Raw genomic sequence first — 7,839 nt, forward strand, 5'->3', positions numbered from 1 at the left:
CAAGACTTGAACTTCACGGAAGGAAGGTACTTGCCCCGTAATAGTGATGCACTAAGGCATGCTCTGGCTTGGTCAGTGTCAGATGCGAGGCTTGTCCAGGAGATTGTTTTCCTTGTGTGCTCGAAAGATGTGGCGTTCAATTTGTCCGCAGCCAGTGTACTCAGGGCGGGCAGCAGGTTTTGTGACAGAGCCCAAGTGGACCGCAGTTGTGCAGACTCTAAACAGGCCTCTGTTTCATCAAGGGGGAATCACACAAAACAATCCCACGGCGTAGAACAGGAACAGGACAACCGTATTTCAGTTATCTTACTGCGCTTTTTCTTAGGAAATGGAGTGGATTGTTGCTTTGTCATCATCGAGATGTACTCGCGCGGTATCCGTAGTGAACGGGTGACCTTCGAACATTCTTACCAGTACATGCGACTGACGATTGTCAGGCTAGTAAAAAGGAGCCAAAGGTTGTCGAAGTTCCCCGTTTCTTAACCAGTTGGAAAAAAAGTAACAGAAAATTGTCTGTTACTTTTTTTTTCTGCTGTTACGACAGAATTTTTGTGCAGATGTTAACAGCAAGTTTGTTGCGACAACAGAAATTTCTGTAGTAACGTCAGAACTTTGTGTAGTTACAACAGAAAAGTACTACAAAACTACTAAAAAGTTTGTTACGACAAAACTACAGAATATTTTGTCGTATTTTTGACACGGTTTTATAGGTTTTGCCGACTGGGTAGCTGTTTACCTTTTGCCTTCTTTGAGAGCTGGGTAGTTCAAGTAGTGGGCCGCTAACCAGTAATAGTTCTGGTTATTGTCCTCGTACTTCATTACTTTCATTTTTATTTTTACCGTTCTCCCCGACGAGCTATGGTGACACATAAGTACGTAATCCATAGTGGCTACCGGTGGCACTTGAATCATTGATAGGTTTGCTCCTTGGACTGTAATTTCAGGTTTAAGACGAGTAAATGAATTTACTGGACGCATAGAATGTGGACGCAGAGAACCAGGCGGTGTCATTTGTACGAACAGTCCTACTTCAAGAACACATTCTGACCTGTGTTTTGCTAGTCGCGCGTTAGCTAAAAATGTTTTTCGGAACTATGGCTTGGTGCATTTAACCTATCCAAGCACTGCCTGTGTTTAGGCGCAGCCTCTTTCCCCGTCATGTTTGACAAACGTGCTGCTCACCATGCTTGACGCACAGCAGCCACGACTACCCAGCCTGTGAGTGGGCAGTCCAATACATATAGCGGCCTGAGCGGTCACTAGTACACTTGAAGCCCCTTGCATTCGTTGAACCTTACGCATCATCTGGCCTAGCTTTGTTCCAGGCTCTGTGGGTAGGTATGTGTCCTCACTCTTGTCTTTTTTTTTCTTTTTGTTCAACTGAGTAATCTTCACGTGCCGTAGCAGTCCTACACTGAGCTACTCAATAATTTTTTTTTCTTCACAACAGGTTGTAGATATCTGGGACAATAGTCTGCGCTATGCTGGTGATCTACGCTGGTCAGGTCTCTAAAGTGGTCCACAGCACTGTAGAAGAAGGTGCATTCAACATGAATTCAAGGTTTGAAAAGCTTAAGTCCACTGAACCGTGCCGAACCCTTCATTAATTAGAGTAGTCCTTAAATCAATCCTCAGCCTCTAAGCGAAGTAATGCAGCATTCATAATGCCGTAGAAAACGTGACTCAGATCTCATCTTCATTGAGGGCTTGCGCATTGTGCCTCTCATCTCTATCCGCATTTTCTTGGATTCTTTCTTTCCACCAAGCAGCCGAATTATGGATGGTCTTCAGTTTGCCGGTCTTGACTAGTTGAGGTAAATCGTCTGGCAGCTAGAACAGTGCACAAGGAGAGGTTCACGTGACATCGGTTCACATTGGGCTGGGCAGTCACCGGAACTAAACAGGCTACTAATAGAATAACTTTTCGACCAGCTTTTAAACTCATTCAGCGATTTCTTAAACTGGTCGTATCGAGGGCTCCACTCTTCTGTGACTATTACCGCCATATTATATTCCAGTGGAATAAAAACAATCTCAGCGGTAAGCAGGACGACAAATTTAAACTTAAATGCCATGGCGAACAAAAATATCTGTCACAAATTCTTGATGCTTACACTCATTATTCACAGAAAAAACATTGGACTTTGCTGATGCGGTAATAGCGGCTACTTAAACGTCTCTAGATGAAATAAAGGGCATAAAATATCGATCGCTGTAGCACAGGAAAGTAGCTGATAGCTAAAAGTGATTTGGAAATGTTCGGCTAACATTCCAAGCTAATGCAGAGGTTGGTGAAATTATAAATGTGACGCGCGTATTTCACTCAGTTATGCGACCAATGAATTTGACAAGTGCGAATTTTGTTATCACCATAGGGCACATGCCAATCGACAGATTCTGTGCTTGGTAGGCAGTAACTCTAAAGCTGCTTTAAAAACGAAGGCCAATAATCAAGCGCTGCTTATCAGTCATCCCGAAGACGGCCGCCCAGCCCTCTGTCAAACGGTGTTCGACGATCTCCTAAGCAGGCCTTTCAGGCTGCCTTAGCCGGATGTTTGCCCCTGTAGGCGCCGCGGTAGAAGCGCACAAACATGCCGAAGAAGAGCACAGACTCAAAGAGCACGATGAACGTATGCGGACGCGGGTAGCCACAGTCTTTGAAGAGCGGTATAGTGCTGTGCACGAAGATGACGATGAACTGCGCCAGCTGGAGCTGCGTCAGATAGCGCTTCCACCACAGGTGCTTCTGAACTCGGGGTCCGAGAAGAGACAAGAAGTAGTAGGTGTACATGATGACATGCACGAAGCTGTTTAGGCAGATGCAGAACATCACCTGACCGTCGGGCCCGTACGAGAGGCCGAACCAGCCGTTGAAAACCACGAGGACATGGTGGACCACGTGTAGGAACGAGACGTGCGAGTCCTTCTTTCGCAGCACGAAGAAGGCCGTGTCCAGGAAGTCAGCGATGCGTACCAGCAGGTACCACCAGCACAGCGACACCAGCTCCAGGGTCCGCGGATCAGCATCGAAGCGTATTCCCTGGCAGAGCACGTTGTAGCCTCCACCCAGGTAGGAACGCGACAGGAAGTTGACAACAAAGTAGGCGTTCAACAACACCATGGCTGCGTTGTAGACGAGGATGACGCGTCGTAGGTTGTACGGCTTGCGGTCCCTCATGAAGCGCGGCCCTCCCACCTTGACGAGGTACACGTAGCCCAGCAGAAGAGCGCCGATGAGTGGCGGATTGCCGGCGAGCGGCCATGTTGTGGTCCGCGGATCTCGGACCAAGGTGGCGTTGTCGTGCGCGCCGGCGTTCGTGGCTCCGGCTGCTCCTGCGCTGCCGGTCAGCAGGTCCATGGCGGCGGCGGCGGCTCCGACCTCCATACTGGTGCGCGCTTATGCCGGCACTGTGCGTGAGGAACAGTGAAACGCAGCCGCCGAGAGTGGCGAGTCGGGTCGGCTGCTCGAAGCAACGGTGGAGGCGTATTGGGCCCGTCGCGGCGCCGCGCCTGGCCTTCTCCCTTTTTCCCCTCAGACTGAGCGGGACGACTTCATTGATCGAACGCTCCGGCGACTGTCGCTGCCTTTCCCTCCGTTCGGGAGAAAAAAATCGGCCACGACCAGCTCACTGGCTTGTCGCGAAGAGGAGAGTGTTTCGATCAAAGGGGCGAGTGAGAAGATCGAGGAGAGGGAATGAAAGGTAGAACGACCCTACTCAGGGAGAGCGACCTCGAAAGCCTCGGGAAAAGGGAAGAGAACGGGACGGCTGTTGAGCGCCGCCGGGGAGGGTTGTAGTGCGGAGTGAAGGGAAGACGGTGAGGAAAGAGAAAGCAGACAGCACAGCGAAATAGTGGAGGAGAGAAGAGTAGAACGGCCAGCGTCGCTGTTCCTCGCCACAGTCGCCAGTGCGCGCTGGCGTCTCCTCCGTTGCCGGGTGTTACGCCAGCAGGGGGCAGCAGGCTAGCGGTGGCCCTTTCTTTCATTCCTGAACATTTTGCCGCTCATCTTATCCTCTCCATCCTTTTCCTTTATCCCCATTGGGACGGCTGTGGCGGGAGCAGCGAGACGGCGGCGAGCGAGACGTGGCCGCCACTGCCTTGCTTACGCGCTTTACCGGCGACTCAAGTAGCTGGCTTTCTCCGCGCAACGTCGCCGGTTGCTTGGCTACAAATGTGCGTGCGTTCCAGTTTTTCCACAACCATCAAATGTGCGATCGGCAGCGAAGGGTGTGGGGTGGTCGGGTGGCACTGGGGATTTGGCGCGGCCACCGCTGGAGCGGAAATTGCGGAACGGACGTGCGGCTTCGCACCGTTGCGGGATTCTCGCCCTTTTACATCCTCTCTCGCCTACCACGGGCTCTGATTAATTCTCAAGTGGGGCGGCGCCGCGGTTTTGTCGAGTGCGGCTGGCGTGATTGGTCTGGAAGGGCGACGTGCACTTCGATCTTCAAGCGGATCTCGTCGGCATCGCGGATCTCGTCGGCGCTGTGGTCGGGATGAGGTGAAGAGCATCAGACCGGAAAAGGGACTTACAGGCTGGCGCATCTATATGCAGGAGCCGGCAGGTGGTTTGGCGAACCGTTCAATGGGAAGAAAAGGAGGCGCCTTTGAAAATAGAAGCCGAGTCGGTTGTGCAGAACGTCTCTTGAGAACGTCATCTTGTCGGTGCGGCACCTGACATTTTCTTTTCTTTCTGCGTTACATTCCCTGATTGAGAACCCAGGGGTTGCGAAGGCGTGGTTATCAGTGCAGATGCATTCAAGAGCCACCCATAAGAATGGAAGCTGTAAGTTCACTCCGAGACGTCATCGTCTGTAAATCATGCACCGCTGGGTGAGGTTTATGCAAGATTGTCAGTGACAGCGCGGTACTGTCTTCACTGGGCAAAATGCTGATTGACGGTTTTCCTCCTTTGTAATAGAAGACATAGATAAATAAAACTTTACCCCAAAAGAAACAGGTTAGAGTTAAGGTGCAGTTGATAGTCAGCTCAGTTTAAGACAGCACCTGCGTTGAAGGCCATGTGTAAGTAACAGAAGATGTTAAGAACTTCTCTTCCTATCAAAACACCAGCCTCTCGCATATTTGTTGAACTTCAATGGATAATAAGAAGCTGCGAGCTACTGTATCAAATGGACTTCAGATATGATTGTGAAAACAGCACGGTACGCCTTGCTCGCTTTGGCAAACTTTCACAAGAGCGAACACGCTCATTCGCTTCAGACTACAACCTGTTACGAAGCAGGAGAAATGACACGTATAGGCTATTTCAAGATTACGCACGCCACCAAGGTTCACTGTAGAACTAACAATCAGGCTGGGACTCTTGCAGTATGCCTAGGGTTCCTCGGCTCTACAGGAGTGGACGCAAAAACTTTCCTCATCTCCAAGATATTGAAAAATAGACACGACGCCGTGTATGAGTTGCCAGTGGCTGCATGTGATTGGCTCAGGATTGACCAGCGCACAGGGCATTCTTTAGTCGCTCGTCTTGAATGCCAGTGCCACTGAACAAGTTTGCCTTATCTGTTGTCGCGTTTATTCTCGCAGGCTACAGATCTGACCGGTTATTCGGAAAGATTTTTTTAAAGCATAATATAAGCTTGTTAACTAAGTGCAAATGGCAATTATTGCATGAAGGTCTTTGTTGAACCTGGACTGACTATATGGTCAATATTAACATGCACTAGTAATCAAACGAGTCAGGAAGAGAGTGGGGCACAGTAAACCATTACGTATGTATGTGTAGGTCTTTTCGTACCGTAAAACTATGCAAAAATATGTTACAAGAGCGAGATTTCTGCCAACTCCGTCTTGAATAATTAAGCAAGCAGCACGAGGAACACGGACGAAACATGAAGTAAGAGACACAGGAGTCCTTTCCTTTGCACTTTGTTCGTGTTGCCCGCGGAGTTAATTCAGAAAGACCCGGCGCTCTGCACAATGGATATAGAGGCCGGTCACAGTAAGTCAAAATGCACTAAATTACACAAGCCGCGCTCTGGAGCCATGGACGTCTCAAAATAACTGCAGGTCAATGGTTCCAAGTAATTATCTAAAAAAAAGAACAGACTAGATAACTAACGAGGCGGCCTGCGTTTGCAAATTACCACTGGACTCGACCGGTAGATTAAGGTCGGGCTTTGGCCGGGTTTCTTGTCTTTCTGAGTGACGCCTCTGACTGGTCTGAAAGCTTCGTGGCGAATTCGTCATCAAAATCACGCTACTTTGCTCAATTTTCGCTGCCACATTTGTGGCAAAGGGTTTTTGCCATTTGCAATTTTCTCAATAATAATCCTGCCACCCTTCCGCTATGAAAGAAACATCGGCAGCAATCTCAAGGAATGATCCATCCCTCTTGCTTAGATTAAAAGGAGGTTGGTTGGTTGGTTGGTTGGTTTGTGGGGTTTAACGTCCCAAAGCAACTCAGGCTATGAGAGACACCCTAGTGGAGGACTCCGGAAATTTCGACCACCTGTGGTTCTTTAACGTGCACTGACATCGCACAGCACACGGGCGCCTTGCTTTTCGCTTCCATCATAAAGCGGCCGCCGAGGTCAGGATTCGATCCCGCATCCTTGGGAACAGTAGTCGAGCGCTGTAACCACTGCGTCAACCCGGCGGGGCATTAAAAGAAAGAAACCAAGTATGTCTCTCATCAAGCTCTGTTCCACGAATCATCCTCATCCGTTCTCCCAAACCTTCTCTTCATTCTTCTGCCCAGTCACGTGGCCCTTGGCGTCAACGACGGGCACAGAGAGGCTCAGACAGTGCATCAGAATTCTCTTTTATCTACAGATATCATATCGTACATCGACTCCACTATCTAGGACTCAGGAACGGCACTGACACATTTGTAGCCTGGCCTCTTCAAACGTGAGGATTTCTACAGATATTTGCCATCCTCTTATCACTATTATAGAGATAGTATCAATTATCCATGTCATAATGTCTTTTTCCGAGATACATCGCACTTCTCACCCGCAATGCAGTAAATGCGCACAGACTCCGTGCCGGCGATTGGTTTCCTCTGACGCCACCAAACACCCTGGGATGTCAGGAAGGTCACCAACATAAAACTCAGGCTCCGTCCACATGCGCGGTATGGTGGTTTGGTTTGGTTTGATTTGGTTTTGGGGTTTAACGTCCCAAAGCGACTCAGGCTATGAGAGACGCCGTAGTGGAGGACTCCGGAAATTTCGACCACCTGGGGTTCTTTAACGTACACTGACATCGCACAGCACACGGACGCCTAGCTTTTCGCCTCCATCGAAAAGCGGCCACCGAGGTCGGGATTCGATCCCGCATCCTTGGGAACAGTAGTCGAGCGCTGTAACCACTGCGCCAACCCGGCGGTATGGTGGGTCCCTAGTGTTCTCGCTAAACTAGTTGGCTTATCATCCAGCCCCCGATTTTTACTTCTTTGAACGTGTGGTCAAGTTCCTAAAGTTGCACGCCAAAGTTGTACGTAACATTCGTCTAAACATAATTTCTAAACACTTTACTCGCAATTGAAAACTCCGTCCCAGCATTCAGAGCCACCCAGTTCAATTATTAACTTTAACCAAGCTACTATAGTCCTATTTGTAAAATTTAAACAAGCGCCCTAATGACATGTGTCCGACTCTTTCTATTCTGCCTGCGTTCAGACCCAACCTGAAACCAACTGTCCTGCTTCCTAAGCAAATCTGGAGCACGGTCTCTTCACCAGGCCGCGTAGGTTCTGTGTAACCTTCGTCTCTTTCTGTTCACCCCGTCTCCTGGAATGCCTGGCTGTTGAAGATGAAAGCAGGGAATATACTGAGCGCTTGATGTGCGCTCTTTTTTAAGAGGTGTCTT

General features: G+C 49.3%; 1 pseudogene; it reads right to left on the bottom strand.

Moving 5' to 3' along the window:
- Nucleotides 1-2,533: 2,533 nt before the first annotated feature.
- Nucleotides 2,534-3,358, bottom strand: LOC146191114 (very long chain fatty acid elongase AAEL008004 pseudogene; annotated as a pseudogene).
- Nucleotides 3,359-7,839: the final 4,481 nt, after the last annotated feature.

This window comes from Amblyomma maculatum, chromosome 4 (genome assembly GCF_055883805.1).
Source record: "Amblyomma maculatum isolate TAMU_Amacu chromosome 4, ASM5588380v1, whole genome shotgun sequence".
NCBI classification, from domain to species: Eukaryota; Metazoa; Arthropoda; class Arachnida; order Ixodida; family Ixodidae; genus Amblyomma; species Amblyomma maculatum.